Source organism: Anabrus simplex, chromosome 4 (assembly GCF_040414725.1).
Source record: "Anabrus simplex isolate iqAnaSimp1 chromosome 4, ASM4041472v1, whole genome shotgun sequence".
Lineage (NCBI taxonomy): Eukaryota > Metazoa > Arthropoda > Insecta > Orthoptera > Tettigoniidae > Anabrus > Anabrus simplex.
In genome coordinates, this window is record NC_090268.1 from 289,267,067 (window position 1) to 289,287,401 (window position 20,335).

Below are 20,335 nucleotides of genomic sequence, written 5' to 3' on the forward strand. Positions count from 1 at the left end.
TGAATTCATAAGTTTGTTCTTTGTTAAATTTCTTTCAGTTATTGTTTAAGTTGGCCATATTAACCCTTTCTTTCCGCCAGTTTTGAGTTTGACCAATAAGAAATTTCTGTAATTAATTTTCCACCAATAATGTGTTTCTTCTTCATCTTGTGTAGGGGTTTTCGTTGTTAACCAATAAAATGATTGTGGGCGGGTGTTCTCATTCCTGAAACGCCTCGAACTTTCCACGAGGGTATATAAACTGCTGATTTTCGGGTCTCCGCGCCACTTCAGTAACATCTATCTTTGTGTAAAGTACGTAGCAGGGGGCGGGAAGCGCCTCTTTCGTCGGGCAGCAGTTCAACTATCAGGTAATGGCCGTTTAATAACTTCTTTTCTTGCTAGCTCAGCAGTTTAACTCTCGGGGCAGGTCCGAAGCGTTTTACCATGTAACTTTCCCCTAAAATGTAAAGACACTTGGTATCTATTCTATCTTTTTAAACTACATATTGGGATAGAGAGTGCTTAACCCTCTCGAGCTCCCACTCATATTGCATTGAGGTGAACTTATTTTCTCAACCGTTTCTTCCTTAACGTAATGTAAATTGTCTCCTTCTATAAGTCACCTCTTTAGTATGGGATTAGCCCTTGCATTAGAGGCCTAGTGCCAAGTAGGTTTTATTAAGGCGTATTTGGAGTGCAGTTTCGCCTCCTCTCAAGTTGGTATTGTGTAGGCCATGTAATATTTCTGTTTTTTTGCTGAATAGGCCTCAGTAGGTTGGGTATTTTTACCCCTGTGTCTATGACCTTGGAGGACAGCTTGAATGTGGAGTTTGGTGTGGCCTCTGATAGGCTTAAATTTTGAGAGCGAGTTGCTCTTTCTTGAAAATTGAGTTGCTGTATGCCTCGAGGAGGCTTTACTGTGTAGTTGGGAGCAAGTGCTCCTGGGCATGATTGGGGTTTTCTGCCCCATTGTCGAATCTTGTATTTGGGTAAAATTGGGCTAATTGCTCAAGAATTGTGAGTCCGGGGCTCAAAGCCCAAATTCTGTAAAAACTGTAATTGTACATTCTTAAATTGTTGATATTCAACTGTGTTTCTGTTATTCTTGTTATTTCTTGATCTTGATAAGAAAATATAACCTTGTTAAATTTTATCTTAATTTCGTATTTTGAGACCTGTTCACCCCCGCACCTTCTTTCACCTCTGCACATCCACAAAACTCCGTAATAATAATAATAATAATAATAATAATAATAATAATAATAATAATAATAATAATAATAATAATAATAATAATGTTACTATAACACTTGGTTATGTGTTAATAATAATAATAATTTTTTAATAGTGTTATTTTGCTTTACGTCCCACTAACTACTTTTACGGTCTTCGGAGATGCCGAAGTGCCGGAATTTAGTCCCGCAGGAGTTCTTTTACGTGCCAGTAAATCTACCGACACGAGGCTGACGTATTTGAGCACCTTCAAATACCACCGGACTGAACCAGGATCGAACCTGCCAAGTTGGGGTTAGAAGGCCAGCGCCTTAACCGTGGTTATGTGTTAAGTTTTGTTTTGGTTATGTTAGTAACTGAATAATAGTGGTCTCGGTCTCTTCTATTCTTTACAGATATGTTGTAAGGATGTCATTACTGTTAAAATTAGAGTGGAATGTCAGCAGTGTTCAGCAAGCAGGTGATAGTGATAGTGCAGTTCATTCTTTAAATGGTAGACCTAACAGTCCAGAACAGTTAACACCACACAAAAGGAAACTAACGGAGGAATTTAATAAATCAAGAGAAGAATTTTATAGTGCAAAGAAAAAATAAAAGTGTTATGGCAAAAAGTCTGAAGGCGTAAAAGAAAGTTTAAGACTGATCAAGAAATTATAAACTCCTTAGTGCAAGAAAACTTGCTATTAAAAAGCAATGCAGAAATTTTAAAAAAGCAGCCTTCCTTCTGACGTGTGTTGCTTGTTAGATAGAACTAGGAAAAATTCTCAAACAAACAAATAAACAAAGTGGTTCATATGATCAGTCACTGAGATGATTTGCCCTAACATTAAATTATGCCTATCTTAGACTGAAATTTAACAATGCTCTTCCAAGTTTAAGGACAATACATTCTTGGTACATGAAAGTTAAGGTGCATCCACACCAAGATGTTTTTGTTAACTTTGTTAATAAACACTGTTAATAAACAATGTTCATGAACATTTTTGGATGTTAATAAACAAAATAGCATGTTCAATGACTTTTCGAGCATGTTGATAGATAATACAAACTTTTGTGAATGAAACTTTTCATTAACGTTTTGTGTTTTCATTAACATTTCAGTTCGCACATGCACAAGGATGCAATTAGAGCATGCAGATGCATAGCGCTGAATACAATGACTTCTTATTTCTTCTAAAAATTGACTATCGAATCACAAGCAAAAGGTCTAATATACAGTACCTTTAATTCTGTATGATATTCTTCTCGCAGTGTTCCAGTGTAGTTTTATTTCCAGCTTCGCTTCTCACTGAATAACCTAACCTCCCATAATCGCTTGAATATCGTCAAGAGACAGAGATGTATTAAAGAAATAAATCATCCGTCCTCCAATGAGGGTGACCATTTGGATCCGGAATACAGTTTCAATTTCAATTAAGTTTAAAAATGTCAAGAAATGAAAATTTAATCGGTGATGCTGTTATCTTCTTTTTTTCCCCCAGGGCTAGTGGGGGAGGAATGTCAATCACATTTTCAGGTACAGATGGAAATGAATGATTTGTAGAGAGTCCCTCAGTATCTGTATTACTATTTTTTCTAACTCGCAGAATGGAAGTTTCAAGTTTTGTAGGAAGTTTGATGTCTGACTAGGAAGGGTGCCTCTTGCTCCGAATAGCAGGCCTCTGACTCCTTACTGCAAGAAAACTTGTTATTAAAAAGCAATGCAGAAATTAAAAAAAAAAAAAAAAAAAAAGCAGTCTTCCTTCTGACGTGTGTTGCTTGTTAGATAGAACTAGGAAAAATTCTCAAACAAACAAACAAACAAACAAACAAACAAACAAACAAACAAACAAACAAACAAACAAACAAACAAACAAACAAACAAAGTGGTTCATATGATTAGTCACTGAGATGATTTGCCCTATTATGCCTATTTTAGATTGAAGTTTAGCAATAGAAAGGTTAAATGAAGATTTTCTTTATTTCGTACCATTACCAATTCCTTGATATTGTTGTATAAAGCTTCAAACACCTCAGACACAATAACTTAAATTGCTTGTTTTGATACTCTAGAAAAATAGGTATATAAGTGAAATGTCACCAGTTGCTAGGAATCATTAAAGTTACAGCCTATCTATAAAAAAAATAGCCTGTTATTAGTGGAGCCAGCTTTCTGATAATCTGTATCATTTCTTACAATTTCAGACCCAATTACTGTCAACAAGAACTGAAAGTCATGTGGGGGCATTCTCAAGAAAATTTTGAAAGCCTGCTATATCACAAATTAAAAGTTCTGACATCCACGTGTTCTCTCCAAACTTAATTCTATTCACCTTTCCAATATTTTTCTTTGTCACACTTCGCGCCTGTGCTTTTCTCTTATTGCACTCACTAAAATAATGAAAGCTGCAGCTGTAAGTATTTTCTTCTTCCTGACTCTATCTATTGTAACCTCATAAACAGCTGTTTTGGTGTGGACACAATGATGAAGAAGTTTGTTAACAAAAGTTTATTAACATGTTGAGAAATATTTTCATTAACATTGTTTATTAACTTTGTTTCGTTAACATTGTTTATTAACTTTAGTGTGGACTAATCATTAACTGCGAGCCAGGTTAACAGTAGAGGCTGCCTGGCCGAGGCGGTAAAGGCGTGCTCGGTTCGCCCGGAAAGACGTGGGTTCGAATCCCCGTCAGGAAGTCGTAAAATTTAAGAAATTAGATTTCCACTTCCGGAGGTGCATATGGCCCTGAGGTTCACTCAGCCTACACCAAAAACTGAGTACCAGGTTAATTCCTGGGGGCAAAGGTGGCCGGGCGTAGAGCTAACCACTCTACCGCATCAAGTGCCGAGGTTACACATAGTGGAAGCCTTCACTTTCCACCCCTCCAAGGGCCTTCATGGCCTGTACGGAGAAGACTTGCTTTGCTTTGCAGGTTAACAGTACGGAATGCTTCAATGTTATTGTGGTAATGGCAAGGGAGAATAGGGAAAGCATTGTGGTTCCAGTTGTCTGTCTCTCTACTGATGATATGTGCCTAAAAGAACATGTTGAATTTTCTGGAAATAAAATCATACGTTACATTGGTATAGTACAGAAATGAGCAGTGATAGCTTGCCTACTGCAAAAATGGTGTATGTTATAATGTGTACTGCTGTGAATGATAGTTGGAAAATTCCCTGTGGTTATTTTTTCATAGATTCTCTATCAGGTAAGGAGAGGACATTTTTGATGACAAATTGTATAGGGAAATTGGATGAAATTGGTGTTACTGTAGCAGCTGTAAGATTTGATAGAGCTAGTAACAACATAAGCATGGCAGGAAGTTTTGGTGCAAATTTACATAATTTAAATTCATTGCAAACAGGTTTTCCCACCCTGTAGTAGATAATGCATCAGTTGCTGTTTTATGAGACACTTGTCTTATGATTTGTACGCAAATGCTTAACCGAAAAACAGGTAATTTTTACTATAGAAGGTGTTATTCATTGGTTGTTTATCAAATCACTTTTTAAGCTACAGAGTGCTGAGGGTTTACACTTAGGTATCAAACTAACCTCAAAGCACATCTACTGGTACCAACACAAAATGCGTGTTCAACCAGCTGTGCAGACCATCAGCAGAGTCATTAGCTTATTGCAATAAGGTACTTAAATTGGAGGATTTTCAGAAATATGAAGTAACAGTGAAATTTGTTAATATCAAAAATAAGATATTTGATGTGCTTAATTTATCCAGTAACTTTGGTAGAGACTTCAAAGCCCCTATTTCAATACAGAATGAAAATGTTTGGCATCCTTTCATATCTGAGGCCCTTGCTTATGTTGGTTCATTACATTGTGATAAAGAATGTAAACAAAAAATTGTAACTTCTAACAGAAAGGTTGGATTTGTGGGTTTAAATGTTACCCTTATATCAGTTCAGTATTTGTATGAAAGGTATGTAAAAATGCTGTGTTTAACTATCTTCTTATATGAAAGGTATGTAGAGTTATTTTTTGGGCTCATAAGGTTTAATGTGGGGGTTGGAAAGTCAACCCAACTTGTCTGCAGTTCAAAGGAGCATTTAAGCATTTAATTGTCAGGAATGAGGTGAAATGTAGTAAGACAGGGAATTGTACTTCCCCAAAAAATATTTGCATGCTTTCTGTAACTGTACAACGGATATCAAAAATACTTGGTTCACGGGACATGGAGATGACACACGCTGTCAGGTAGCTGTTGTTGAAAATAGTGACCATGATTATTTATCTTCCTATTTATTTCTCAAATTATTATCACAGAATATTACTGAATATATCTCAGGATTTGTGGTAAAGAAGTTAGTCAATTCCCTACAAAGTGATACTTGTAAGGAAGCAGTTGTAAAAAAAGAAAATCCTTATCCATTCATTTTTTCCAATCTGTATGTTCTTTCAAAAGATATTGTTCATGTGTACAAACCTACTGAGATGTATTTCAGAGAGAATGCTTAGTCATGAAATGGAATATACCTAATGAAGTCACAACTCAGTTGTGTGGAACAAATTTATTTTCAAGGTTAAGCTCTCGTGCCTTAGTCCAATATTCCCATTTCGGCTACTATTTTACATTAATGCATCAGGATAGTGTAGTGAGATAAGATGGCGGTGATGCACACTCTCAGTTTCAGAATATTGCTGCTCACTGCCAGTCTAAATCTATATGTATGTGGTTTAAAAAGCATCACAGAAGGTTGAATACATGGAAAAGTCCAGGAGACAGAAGCAGGTACCAAGTAGATTGCATTTTAATGGGCCAACTATTTAGGAACAGGGTAAAGGATGTGTCAACTTCACCATCATAATCTGTGTTACAAATATCAGAACCAGAACAAAGAAAATCAGGAGGATCGAGGATGAAAAAAAAAAAAAAAAGCAATACACGGGACTTGAAATTTGTGAAGAGCACAAGAAACAAAGTAAGAGGTGATTTGAAAATAAATATTAAGCAAAAGTATTTGTGACAGTGTTGACTAGGAATGGACATACATCGAGAAGTGCCCAACACAGATTCGAGAAGAAAAGGTTGGTGAAATGAAAATGTACCAAGAAACCCATGGATTACACAGGCTATGCTTGATAAGAAGGAAGAGAGAAGGAGATGGGAAAATATATGGTGCAGAGAGAAGACAACTATCAAAGATTGAACAATGTACTAAGACTAGAAACAGATAAAGCTGATGCAAGTGTGATAAACGGATATAACTTGAAAACAATATTCTCTCACCCATGGGTAAATAATGCAAGTATCAAGCTTGAATTATTATTTTACAATTATGATTTTTTTTTTTTTTTGCTAGGGGTTTTATGTCGCACCGACACAGATAGGTCTTATGGCGACGATGGGACAGGAAAGGCCTAGGCGTTGGAAGGTAGCGGCCGTGGCCTTAATTAAGGTACAGCCCCAGCATTTGCCTGGTGTGAAAATGGGAAACCACAGAAAACCATCTTCAGGGCTGCTGATAGTGGGATTCGAACCTACTATCTCCCGGATGCAAGCTCACAGCCGCGCGCCTCTATGCGCGCGGCCAACTCGCCCGGTAATTATGATTATTATTATTATTACTATTATTATTATTATGACTTGTAATGTATGGCTATGAAGTGTTTACATTCATTCAGTATTGGTATTATTATTATTATTTACGTAGTCAAATGATCGCAGTGTTTGTGAGGTTATGTCATGAAATATGTGCCGTATATAGACATTTATATGAGTTCAATTAATGTAAGAACCTGTATATAATTTATTATTACCTGTATATATGATTTGTAATCCACTACAGAATTATTGTGAAACACACTGTAACATACAGAATGGTACTAGGTAGACAAGAACTCTAGAATATTCTGTACATTATATCTGGGTCTTAAGTACTCTAGAATTTATGAGAAAATGTATCTTTCTAGAAGCCCAGCCAGGCACATATATAAGCAGGTGGTCTTGATGGTAGAGTCGAGTTATTGCCTAGTTGGAGTTATGGTTTAACAGGAGTTTATTAGTGAACACGTATTGTGGTTAGACTGACATGCCAACGTAGGCAGTCGGTAGTCAACTGTTTCAACTGTGTTTTAAAGTTGCAATCTCCATGGGCTGTGATACGCAATTGTTAAAATGGCGGTTTGTTGATGTGTATATTTTGTTTGTGACAACAGTTGATCAGGTTATGTGTATGTTTATGTGAAGTTAAGGTGAAATAAATAAGTGTACCAACTGGCAGCATTTCGTGTGCACCTTTGTGGATACAACAAAGCTAAATAAAATTATTTTAATGGAGTTAGTAATGACATAATGGGGCTTCAGTATAATAGTATACCAAGGTGAGAGAACTAAGATGCCGGGCTGAGTGGCTCAGACGGTTGAGATGCTGGCCTTCTGACCCCTACTTGGCAGGTTTGATCCTGTCTCAGTCCGGTGGTATTTGAAGGTGCTCATATACATCAGCCTCGTGTCAGTAGATTTACTGGCACGTAAAAGAACTCCTGCGGGACTAAATTCTGGCACCTCGGCGTCTCCGAAAACCGTAAAAGTAGTTAGTGGGACGTAAATCAAATAACATTATTATTTATTAGAACTAGAATGGAAACAATATAATGCAATTTAAACATAGGAAATAGAAAGCCCAACAGGGATGATAGCAAGTGAACAGAATGAAGTTAAAGTTGTACGGGAAAAATACACTGATGATCTCTAAGACAACTATCAAAGACTGAACAATGTACTAAGACTAGAAACAGATAAAGCTATATAAAATTATTTTAATGGAGTTAGTAATGACATAATGGAGCCTCAGTATAATAGAATACCAAGGTTAGAGAACTATGATGGAAACAATATAATGGAAGTTAAACATAGGAAATAGAAAGCCCAACATGGAGGATAGCAAGTGAACAGAATGAAGTTAAAGTTGAACGGGAAAAATACACTGACGATCTTTATGAAAAAGCCTATCGATCAAATGAAATGTACTGGTAATATGGAGTCAGAAGAAGTAGAGAAAGATAACATAGGGTCAGGGATACTGAAGAGCAGGGTTGAGAGGGCTATAGGGGTATTAAGGAGAAAGAAAGCTATGGGAAATGATGAAATTCCATTAATACTTAATGAAAGAACCAGGGCAGGAAGACGTAAAAATGATTACTAGACTAATAAACAAAGATATGTCCCTGATGAATGTCTCAAGGACAGGAAATGCTCGACAAATTAGTGGAAACAGGTTGTAAGTATGGAATGAAGATCAATGTTCAATAAAATCAGAGGAAATGAGGTTAGCACCGACCTGTATTACCTGTATATATGATTTGTAATCCACTACAGAATTATTGTGAAACAGACTGTAACATCAAGAACTCTTAGAATATTCTGTACTGTACCAGGAAAGCCTAGGTCCTGGCCCATATCAATCGAAAGAAACGTTATTCCAGCATAAAATATCCGTCCAACGTACAAACAACTGAGCAAAGGAATGTTCCTGCATGTGCCAGACTCCACGAGTGCACTAGGCGAAGTCAAGTGACGTCACCTGTCGCTTGAAGCTCACCTCCCCTAGAGATATTTCTCGAAAATAATTTTCTTACAAGTAACTATTCTCATTTTGGTTCCGTACTGAGGATGACGTATGTCTCGAATATTATTACAATATTTTTTTAAGTCCACCTGTTCAATACAATATAAACCACTATCTCATATGGTTAAAATTTTATACATAATACATAAAAGTCAATGGTACATGTTTCACCCTCCTTTACGGGCATCATCAGCCTATATCAATCTTAAAAATAATACATATGGAGTCTTTCTAATCTTATAAATTATGAATAATGATTTCGTAAAACATTATACAATAACATCAAGGAAACTTAAAATAAAGCACTACAACACAGTAGTGAAACCAGAATGCCTTTATGCCAGCGAATGTCTAGCACTGAACTACAAGCTTGATAAATTAGAAATATTAGAAAGAAGAATTATAAGGAAAATATTAGGTCCTCTAAGAATTGCAGAGTTTTGGAAATTAAGAAGTAACAATGAAATTTACCAGAACGTAGAAAACATATCAGAAACAATAAGAAAAAGGAGATTGCTATTTCTTGGACACATTTACAGAATGGATGACAATAGACTAACTAAACGAATCTTCAAGTACCTTTGGGAAAAGAAATCAACTACCACCTGGATTCAAGAAGTCAAGAAAGACCTGGAAAGGAACAACATACGAGAAGAAGAATTATTGGAAAGAAAGATTTTTAGGAAGAAAGTCTTACAAATGGAAGGATTCCAAGGGAGGAAGGAAAAGAAAACAGGCACAAAGTGGACTGAAGACAGGAAAAAGAAACACAGTGAAACAATGAAAGAATACTGGAAGAAAAGGAAAGAACTAAGGAGGAACAATTGAAATTGTAACGTGGTCCTTAGAAGGCCGGAACGCAAGAAGAAGAAGAAGAACATCTAAAACAACGATAATGCACCAAAGTGTGTTTTTTAAAAAATAACAGTTTTTGAAGATTAAAACATGGTTAAACATGAATATTTGAGAGTTTAAAACTAAAATGGATCCTTTTGTTATATATTATTAAGACTGTGACGGCCTTGAGTGTAAACACAATCATCAAAGGGGGATGTTTCTTCAATTCTCATAGTATGAATCTAAGATGGTAAAATCACTGTCAGTTATTTAAAACAAAAGTGTGAACGTAATAAACATGTTAAAATGTATACGGTTGATATATATGAAAGTAGAAAAGAAAATGGAACTTTTTGTGGAGGCGTTGCTAATGATAACGTATGTCAAATCTAGCGGGTGTCAGTAATTATGTTGGTAGTTAATTGGATCCAAAAGATGGTCAAGTTGGTGTTATAACCCCGTTGAAACATTTGTTGGAAGAAATGTTCGAGTTCTTTCTGAAACAAAATGTTAAAGAAAGTTCTATTCGCAAGCTTTTCAATGCCTTAACCAATTTCAACAGGACAAACGCTGAATTGTAGCGGACGTCATAAAAGTTAATCCCTGTGAATTTCGAAATAATCTATCCCATGGTTGTTGAGTTATAATAATTTAAAGTCTAAGAAGATTATGCACTCACGGTCACATGACCAAGAGAACCACCCCTCCCAGCGCCGGTATATATGTCAAGGCTAACAAGCAGAGCAGTACAAGTACGAGTACACAGATGTGTGTGAGTGAGACAGAGGGGAAACCGACCCTCGTACAGTATGTCCACGCAGTCACGGTGAAAGTACTTGCCGTAGCGTTTCCGGAATACGAAGTTATATCGCCGACAAAATTATAAAAGACGTTGCACTGTATTTAGTATATCGCGTCATGACTACGGTCTAATTCTAAAGACACTTGAGAATATAATACGAGTGAGCTTATTGAAGTGCAAATACCAAATATTTAACGTTCACAGAGTATATCATTACGTGTAGACTTAGTTTACCTCACATAATATTGAACTTCTACAATGAATAGAAATTAATGTGTAGAATTACCAGGACTCATTTCTTTTCGAGCATTGAACTGTGTTTCTTTATTCACGTAGTGTTCATGCCATATTAGTATACGACTTACAGTAGTAAACTGGGTGAATACTAAGAACTTTTTCTGAGGTAATATGACATTATAATAACCAGATAATCAGAAAATAATCCTTAGTGACTTAATGACCGTGTTCAAAGACTGTGATTATAGACTGTGATTTGCCTTTTTCAAGTGTGAACTGTGTAATTATGGACATCCTCAGTAACGACTTTAAATAGTATTTCATACAGAAAGGACTGTGATTATTTATTTAACGTCTTAAAGTTCAATTACGCCATAAACGTTTTTCTTTTTGCTAGGGGCTTTACGTCGCACCGACACAGATAGGTCTTATGGCGACGATGGGATAGGAAACGCCTAGGAGTTGGAAGAAAGCGGCCGTGGCCTTAATTAAGGTACAGTCCCAGCATTTGCCTGGTGTGAAAATGGGAAACCAGGGAAAACCATCTTCAGGGCTGCCGATAGTGGGATTCGAACCTACTATCTCCCGGATGCAAGCTCACAGCCGCGCGCCTCTACGCGTATGGCCAACTCGCCTGGTGCACCATAAACTGTGTTCGACAGTAAATGACAGTGTCAGTGATAACTACTCGCACTACGTGAATTTTCCGTGTGAGAAAAATCACCTTAACGAGCTGCAATTCTACACGATCCAGTTCCAGCAATCATCACCTCATCGAGGGACGTCAACATGGTGTGTTAATGGAACATCGCCGATCCCGATTCTCCACAGAACATTCCAGACATCCGTCCTTCAACATTTGTAGCAACATTTCTTTCATTAAATGAGTAGTAACAAACTGACTAAAATTTTCTCATTAATTTTGAACAGTGGAAACTCCAGTGCCGCGTGTGAACAAATATTTCAGAGTTCTCATAATTTCTCAAAAGTTCATCTTTTGTGATTAATTTAATTTTCAAATTTAATTTTCATATCTCATAGAAGAACATTAAGGTTTACAAACTGAAAAACTGAAAAACATTCAACAAAAATTTAAATTCTCATGTTAATTTGCAATTACAAGTATGTGCTCATATTTAGAAAGACTTTAGGTGGAAATCTAATATCTCGTATTCTCACATACGAAATACTTTGGAATCAGTGACATTCATTTAATTTTCATTAACAGAATTCAAGAAGATTACGTTTAAACTTTTAATTTCAATGCCAGATTTGAGTTCAATAATCATTTTGCAGGGTGAAGAATTAATAAATTGTTTTAAAAAAAAATTCATAACCATCTATTATTCGCTCTGCGAGTCTATCCTACTCTGTATCGGCTCCAAAACCTAGTTCCACTCCCTGAGGTCCTACTCATGCCCTTTACCCAAGAACTTTTCCTGGTACAGTACATTATATCTGGGCCTTAAGCACTCTAGAATTTATGAGAAAATGTATCTTTCTAGAAGCCTGGCCAGGCATATATATAAGCAGGGGGTCTTGATGGTGGAGTCGAGTTATTGCCTAGTTGGAGGAGACTGGACATTTGGAATGAAAATCTGAAGGAGTTTGGAATGGTAACTAGTAAAAAGAAAACTGTAGTCATGCACTGTGGAAAAGAGAAAAAGAGAAGCCAAGTGAACATAGATGGAGAACGGTTAGAGAATGTAGAACAGTTTACATATCTGGGTAGCATTATTAATGGAAGTAATGAAATCAATCCTGAAATTAACAACAGACTAAATAAAGGTACAACATTTTATCATCAAGTCAAGAGAGCTTTTATGGGATGACAAAGTACCCAAGAGAATGAAATTAACATTATATAAAAAGTATCTCATACCAAATGTAACATACGGACTAGAAACGCTGGTAACTAATAAGAGACAAGATAGTAAGATCCAAGCAGTAGAAATGAAATTTTTAAGAACATCACTTAAATAGACAAAAAGAGATAGAATTCAAAATATTAAAATTAGAGAAAAGCTAAATATCGAACCATTCAATAAGTCCATACAGAAAGCAAGACTGAGATGGTTCGGACATGTAAAAAGAATGGGAAAGGAATGGGTAGCAAGAAGGGAATTGGAAAGAGACCAGTTGGAAGACCGAGACGAAGGTGAATGGATCAGATTTGGAAAGACAATCGAGAAGCTGGATTGGATGTGGTGGAAGTAATGGAGCAGGAAAAGTGGAAGGACAGAAAGGAGTAGAGGAGGCTTGTTAACCACACCCGGGCGACTGGAGTGGGACATTGATGCTGATGATGATGATGATGATGACCAATGGAACAAGCAGAAATCATTACAATTGGAGAATGTGATCCACTTTAAGTACTTCAGAAGCAAAATCATGATGGATGCTCAATGCAAAAAGGAGGTAAAGGTCAGGATAGCCATGGCCACAGCCTTCACAAAGAAGACGAGGATACGTCTCACCAGGGTTGGCTGGTTTAAATCAAGTGTCTTTTTTAAATAACCCATCTTGATTTCTTTAACGACATGTAAATCTATTTATTTACCTATTTATGTACTGTAAAAATTAGCTAGTTAAATCATTCAATAATCTATTCACATTAACCTAATGAGAAATACAATGGGGAATCCCCTTGCAACGGGAATTCTCATTCAAGGGAAACTCCTTCTAAATGGGTAATCTCCTTCCAAACGCTGGTGCAGGCAGTAGCTGGAGCAGTTTATGAAGTTTAGAGGCACAGTGTAGATATATTACTTGTTGGGTTTTTGTTTATGAGTATTTTCAGCTGAACAGCGATAAAAACCACAAGAAATGCACAAGAGATGACATTACACAGCGGTGGAAAAAGTCCAACTGCGTGCATTACAAATAACCGAGACGAGTATTCAATATGACTGACAGAAAATGTGATCAAGATAAGGAATCAATATAAGGTGTAAGGGCCAAATGCAAAAAATGCTGAAATGTTGTTATAAAGTAGATGGCCAAAATATCATAAAGAAAAATAATTTAGAAAAATGAGCACACAAGGAAAATTGAAAACAGCATATATCATGCAAGTAAAATATTTAATGAATTTTCAACTATTTAAGAATATACAGGAATAGTTCAAAGACTCAAATACTAAAAACTGCTTAGGTGATTTCCAGTAATGTGTTCAATAAGTTTATATACAAATATATTCAATAATAATATAATTTATAAACTTGAAAATTGAATATGAAACATTTAAGACCTAGATTGAGGCGGGACAGGTTTTTCTGCAGGTACTCCGGTTTTCCCTGACATCTTTCATTCCAGCAACACTCTCCAATATCATTTCATTAATCATTCATTCACTGCCCTAGAGGAGTGTGACAGGCTTCAGCATTCGGCACAATTCCCATCCTCGCTGCTAGAAGGGGGCTTCATTCATTCCATTCCTGACCTGGTCAAATGACTGGAAACAGGTTGTGGATTTTCATTTTCATATTTAAGATCTAGATTTAAAAACAGAATACTGCTACCATGCTGTAACGATGACAATCAGTGCCAACTTTGCCTGGGGAATTTCTAGGAAGTATGTAGAAGGCTGTTTTTTGACCAAGTCACCTGAGCTCCTAGTTTTTAATTTATATTTCAAGGTTTTTACATTGTTTTTGGATTGAAATAGTTTTCAATATTACTTTTTAACAACCTTTATAGTACCTAATGTTTGATTTCTTTTTCTTACAGGTATGAAAAGTGTTTTTATATTAACTTTTACTGTTGTTTGCACATAACCTCTGTTGCTATCTTCATAGTTATATCAATAAACTTTCCTAACCTCAAATTTGGAACTTTGTGTACCTGCCTAGCAACTAGAAGATTTATATAAGAATTTACAGTAAAATACAACCATGAAAAAATGTTGACATTCCAATTTAAGTAATACACATTCAAATGAATACATAACCTTCATCTTACCAACTCAAAATAAGTCCAGTACACTGAGTAGCCTACTCCATCTTCAATATGTGGGCATCATGTATGGTCCATCAACGTGCATGTTAAACTGTTTATAAATGTTATTGATATGATATTGTATGATGATGATTTCAAGCGTGTATTTACACATCCGTGTCACAGTTTATAGGTTAATCAGTACCTTGACTTATATTAATTTGCCTTCTAGAACAGTAATTTTCAAAATCTTAGGTTCACTGATGTAGGGTGTTATCGAAATGTAATTTATATGTTCTCCACACAGTAAACTGAACAGTCAATCACCCATCGCCAAGTATTGGGCGCGAAAAATTACTTGACCCCCGCCTGTAAGAGTCAGCGGCTTTGGGAGGAGCTCTTCCATGGACAGTAGATCTCCAGTGGAGGAAATGCCACTGAAACCCACGTTACTTTAGCATCTGTTCTCCATGTTAGGGGCAGCTATACAAACGAAGGAAAAGGTTTGCCGGCATAAGCGAACAACCTTGGCTTCCAAAGGTCTGAGCAGTCTCTTGTACTGGGGGTGAGAAATCACCCCTGAAGGTGGGAGTACTACTACTTTGTAGTCATCAGCAAGGGAATCAGTAAAACAATGTGAAACCACCTGATCATTTTCCCAAGAAAGCTATTATATGATTATGATGAGAGATAATGTAAATGTTACGTCCAGCGATTCTGTTGATGACCAGCGCTACATTGTGTTCAGGGTGAGCAATGTGAAATTAGCTATTGGGCATGGTGTGTAGATCTCTAAGCACTGTGTGCGAAATCTGCTACCAGAGACACAAGGAGTAAAATAGATGCTCTCCAGGTGGTGGTGATTATTGTTTTAAGAGGTAGTACAACTAAGCAACCACACTCTCCAGGCTCAAACCAGCATACACATTGCCACATGGAACATAAAGTGGCCTTCTTCAAACAGGGAAACTTTCTAGTGTACAAAATTAGCTCAGATGATGTAATTTTTCCATTGCAGGCCTCTCCGAAACCCACTGGAATCAAAGCGGTCACCTCATGATAGATGACGCCGCTGTTTACTTCCCCAGTACTGAGATGGGCAGTTCTTTAGGCATGGCTATGACTGTACGAAGTAGACTCAGTAAGTTTGTCTAGGGGTATAAAGCTATCACCCCGCAGTTAATGTCCCTGCGCATCAAAGCCAAACCTTGCAACATCAACATCTTACAGATGTATGCTCCTACAGCAGATGGCGAAGGTGACGTAATTGTGAACGTTGATGCATCTCTTGAAGCTCCTGTGTTTCTGGCAGGGAAGTTCTCACAATGTGCATTAATGCATGTACTGCATGTGTCTTATGGTTCAGATGAAAGAACAAATAACAAGTATGTCACCGCTAATCCTTCTGGGAAGTACGGTATTGACATGAACTCTATTTTTTTTTTTTTTTTTCCACAGGCATCATTTCTGTGGTAGTGCTGGCTGATGACGACGTCTGAGCCAGTCAGGTGATTGCAGCTACCAGTATATATAGGAGTCACGTTGCTGGGAGAAGAGAATGCCTCTCCAAGGCAGTCCAGACAGGCTTGCTCTGTCCAACGACTCACTAACACCGCAATCTGGACACGGCGACTTGTCATTTAATAAGGTGGCGGACAGGTGGACTGAGTTGCAGTCGTACGGAGTTTCACTCCAGGACTTAGTGCCTTCAAGCTCTGGCATCTGAAGTATTTGTAGGAATATAATCCAGAGGACTATATATATATATGTGTGTCTATATTTGCTGTTTGTTTTACGTTGGTGATACCACGATAGCTGATAGTTATTCTAGACTGTAAAAGTTATGGTAAATGCAGTTTGCCAAAAAAATCTAGAAAACAAGTACCTTAACCATTGAACATGCAGGTTCTTCTGTTAACATTGTGTCAGTGAAAGTAAGCTTACCTGGATTTCAGTATGAAGACTAGGCCTATTATATTTTATGTTAAGTTAATTTCTCCATTCGAAGGATTGTAATGTATTTGTACTTTAATTGAAAATCAGTTAATAAATGTGTTGCATTGGAACTTTAATATAAAACAATTTCAACCACTACTTTAACAGGTACACCTAGACCTACAGTGTTCTCCCCAGAAATGTTCGCCAGCCAGGTGGCAAGAATGAGTAGCCGGGTGGGGAATACGACATAAAATACGAATATGATAACATTTCAATTTATTCCCCCCCCCCAGGGAATAATAATAATAATAATAATAATAATAATAATAATAATAATAATAATAATAATAATAATCGTACGGCCTCAGCTACTATGTGCAATCATTTTAATTTGATGCCATCTGGCTGCTTGATCATCAATTTCAATGTTCTGTTTTACTCTAGGCCTACTAGACGGCAGAGTAAACCGAATCTCTCTTGGGCATCTATGGCTGAGTTTTAATTAATTTTGTTGGATGAACACCAAATTCACATGCCAATGTCGTACAACGTGGAGTGTTGCATGGAATTTGTTCCACCCTTAAAAAATCCGACCATCACTGCCACTATCTATACCACTAATCCACAGAGGGAAATAACAATGACATCAGACAGCTTAGTATTTTAGTGTTATTGTCATGAACAAGACATAACAATGTATTTTGCTGTTTTGCTTTACGTTGCACCGACACAGATAGGTCTTATGGCGACGATGGGACAGGAAAGGCCTAGGAATGGGAAGGAAGCGGCCTTGGCCTTAATTAAGGTACAGCCCCAGCATTTGCCTGGTGTGAAAATGGGAAACCACGGAAAACCATTTTCAGGGCTGCCGACAGTGGTATTCAAACCCACTATCTCCCGGATGCGAGCTCATAGCTGCGCGCCCCTAACCGCACAGCCAACTCACCCGGTACAATGTATTTTGAACTTCTAGTGTTCTACTGCTCGTTATAATTGTGAACTTTTAGGCTTACCATTCAGTTCCTGTTGAGTGCCATACAGGTTTGTGACGATGTTGAATCGAGTGTTTCGGATGCGATTCCAGACACCAGTCGCGCACGACACTATCTGTGAGTCAAGCTAAACATTTAAACTCTGATGTAATTGATGCAATTATGCTGACAACAATGAAGATTTATAATGTAAATAAACAGTTTTCCAGTATTTACATTTTAATTTTGAGCACCTAATGACACAAATATGTATTAATATTATGTAACTAAAACATATATATATATATATAGCTTATGTTAGCTGAGCGGTCTGTAAAAACACCAGGGTGGTGGGCCCATTAAAAGGGTCCTAGGGAGAACACTGCCCTGGGATATTCACTTGCACTTTCGCCACTCCCACTACTGGTTTTGCAGGATATTCTTCTGAGAAAAATTAAAATAAACCAGAATACTTTCAGGGTAAGAAGAAAAACAAACTTACATCATCATTGGATTCATATGTGGTTACATCAACTCCAATGAAAAAGTCTTTGGATGAGCAAGTAGCTTGTTTTAAATTTGCAACAAATACTGCTCTCTGCAGTGTTGAACAGGATCAATTTGTACAACTTATGCAACAACTTGTCCCAGATTACACTCCTTCCACAGAAAGAAAATGAGTGGGTGTTTGGACACTTCTGACATATCTGATCATGCTCACACTGCCAATTATCTGGCAGAAGTGGCTGTTAACAGCATTCAAAAATGTCAGGAGGACTTAAAATGTAACGCTTGTTCTGCTGTTCCAGATAATGCCGCCAATATTGCAAAAATGCATCTTCTATTTGAAAATTATGAAGATTTGGATGCCACCACTTATGGATGCTTGGCACATGTACTAAATCTGCTAGCAAATGACATTCAGTTTCCAAATGCAAGAGAACATTTGATGAATGTAATGAATTACTTTAGAAACTACCAATTAGATGGTGCTCCAAAACCTGTTCTCCCCAGTGAAGTGCACTGGAATACCCTGGTAGATTGCCAGGAGAGATATCTTAAAGGCTAGCCAACTCTGTTAAAATTTGTGAAGAAAATTGTGAAACTATTGATGAATCAGTGCAAATAAAAGTTTCTAATTTAGTACTAAAATGTAATATAGAGGACATACTTGATTGTTTGAAGCCTATGGCCTTGCTCTTGATGCCATTCAGAAAAATAACGTACAATTTTGAAGTCAGTACGTGGGTGGAAGAATCTTCAAACAGAATTTGAAGCTACAAAGGACAAACATGTCACACACAAATTCAAGAACAGCTCATTTCTTAGCTTATGTGCTGGATCCAAAAGAAATTAATTATGCACTGGATTTAACTGAAGAAGAAAGCTCGATCTGATTTGCAATGTCAATACATTTGTCAAGTTCACTTCCTCCATTAATTGTCAAGTTTCAGTCAAAAACCTCGCCTTTTCAATAGTTACATTTGAGAAGGAGGTTAAGCTATGAGTGGTGGATAAGTCAAGAGAATGACACCGATCAATTTAATGACAATGTTTTTCCCATTATTGAATAGTCACTTAGACCACAGGTTTCTTCACCACATGTTGAAATAATAACTTTGGGTTAATGTTTTTCAAAAATACATAATCGATTAGGCACAGAGAAAGCCTTTATGCTTACATTTCTGTTTAAAATATTTAACAGTGATGTGAAAATGTGAACAAATATAGGTATCTTTTGATGTTTAAATCAGTTCATAAATCATAATTCATAATACTGTAGGCCTAGTGCTTTTTTAACTCTACTCAAAGGTATAGTTTTAATATTATGCAACAGTCACTAATTATTTTGTGCTTAGGTGGTTTTTTATTACAAGTTGCTTTACGTTGCACCGACACAGGTAGGTTTTATGGCGACGATGGGAGAGGAAAGGGCTAGGAGTGGGAAGGAAGCGGCCATGGCCTTAATTAATGTACAGCCCCAGCATTTACCTGGTAAGGAAATGGGAAACCACGGAAAACCATCTTCGGGGCTGCTGAGAGTGGGGTTCAAACCCACTATCTCCCAAACTGTGCTTAGTTTATTGGCATTGTAATAACTAATAATGAAGCAACATTTCTGTATGAAATCAGAACAGTGGTGACTGGAGTTCTCAAAATATAATACAAAAATTTGTGATTGAGCTTTTAATTTGGCAGTAGAACTTTTTCCTGAGCAAGAGTTTAACTTATTAATTACTTCTCTTTGAGTTCAGAATGAGTATATATAGTTAATAATAACCCACAAATTGTTTAAATTAATTTAAAATAAATAATTGAAATTAAACCTGGTTTAAACACACCAACAAAAAATAAAACAACACATTTTAAAGAAAATAGACCCCTTCCCAAACCCTGCTTCTCACATGCAAGTTGAAGCTGGAAAAGGAGAAACAACCATTTAAGTGTTACATCATGAGTGTCGCTGTATGGAGAACAACATAGATTCTCAGGAAAAAGGAACAGAAATACTTGGAGAGTTTTGAAATGTGGTGATCGAGAAGAATAGAGAGTGTCAAGTAGACAGATCAAGTGAGCAATGAGGATGTCCTGAGAGAGACGCCAATTGGATTGAACATGTTATGTGAAGGAATGGTTTACTGAAGTATTACTGAAGGCGAAATTGAAGGAAAAAGACTACAACTACTAGACGACCTCAAGAAATGATGGAAGATGAAATATTAGCAGCTAGAACAAGAATGTGTAAATATGACAAACTGCCAAATTTGGACAGAACATCAGAAAGAACCCTTAACAATAAAATAGAAATTGCTACCATCATCACAACTTGT

The 20,335-nt window shown here is 36.8% G+C and overlaps 1 protein-coding gene across 1 annotated transcript in view; it reads right to left on the reverse strand.

Moving 5' to 3' along the window:
- The window catches only part of Cpsf73 (cleavage and polyadenylation specificity factor 73), a 139,998-nt gene that overhangs the window by 107,162 nt on the left and 12,501 nt on the right, over positions 1 to 20,335 (reverse strand). The window lies entirely within an intron of this gene.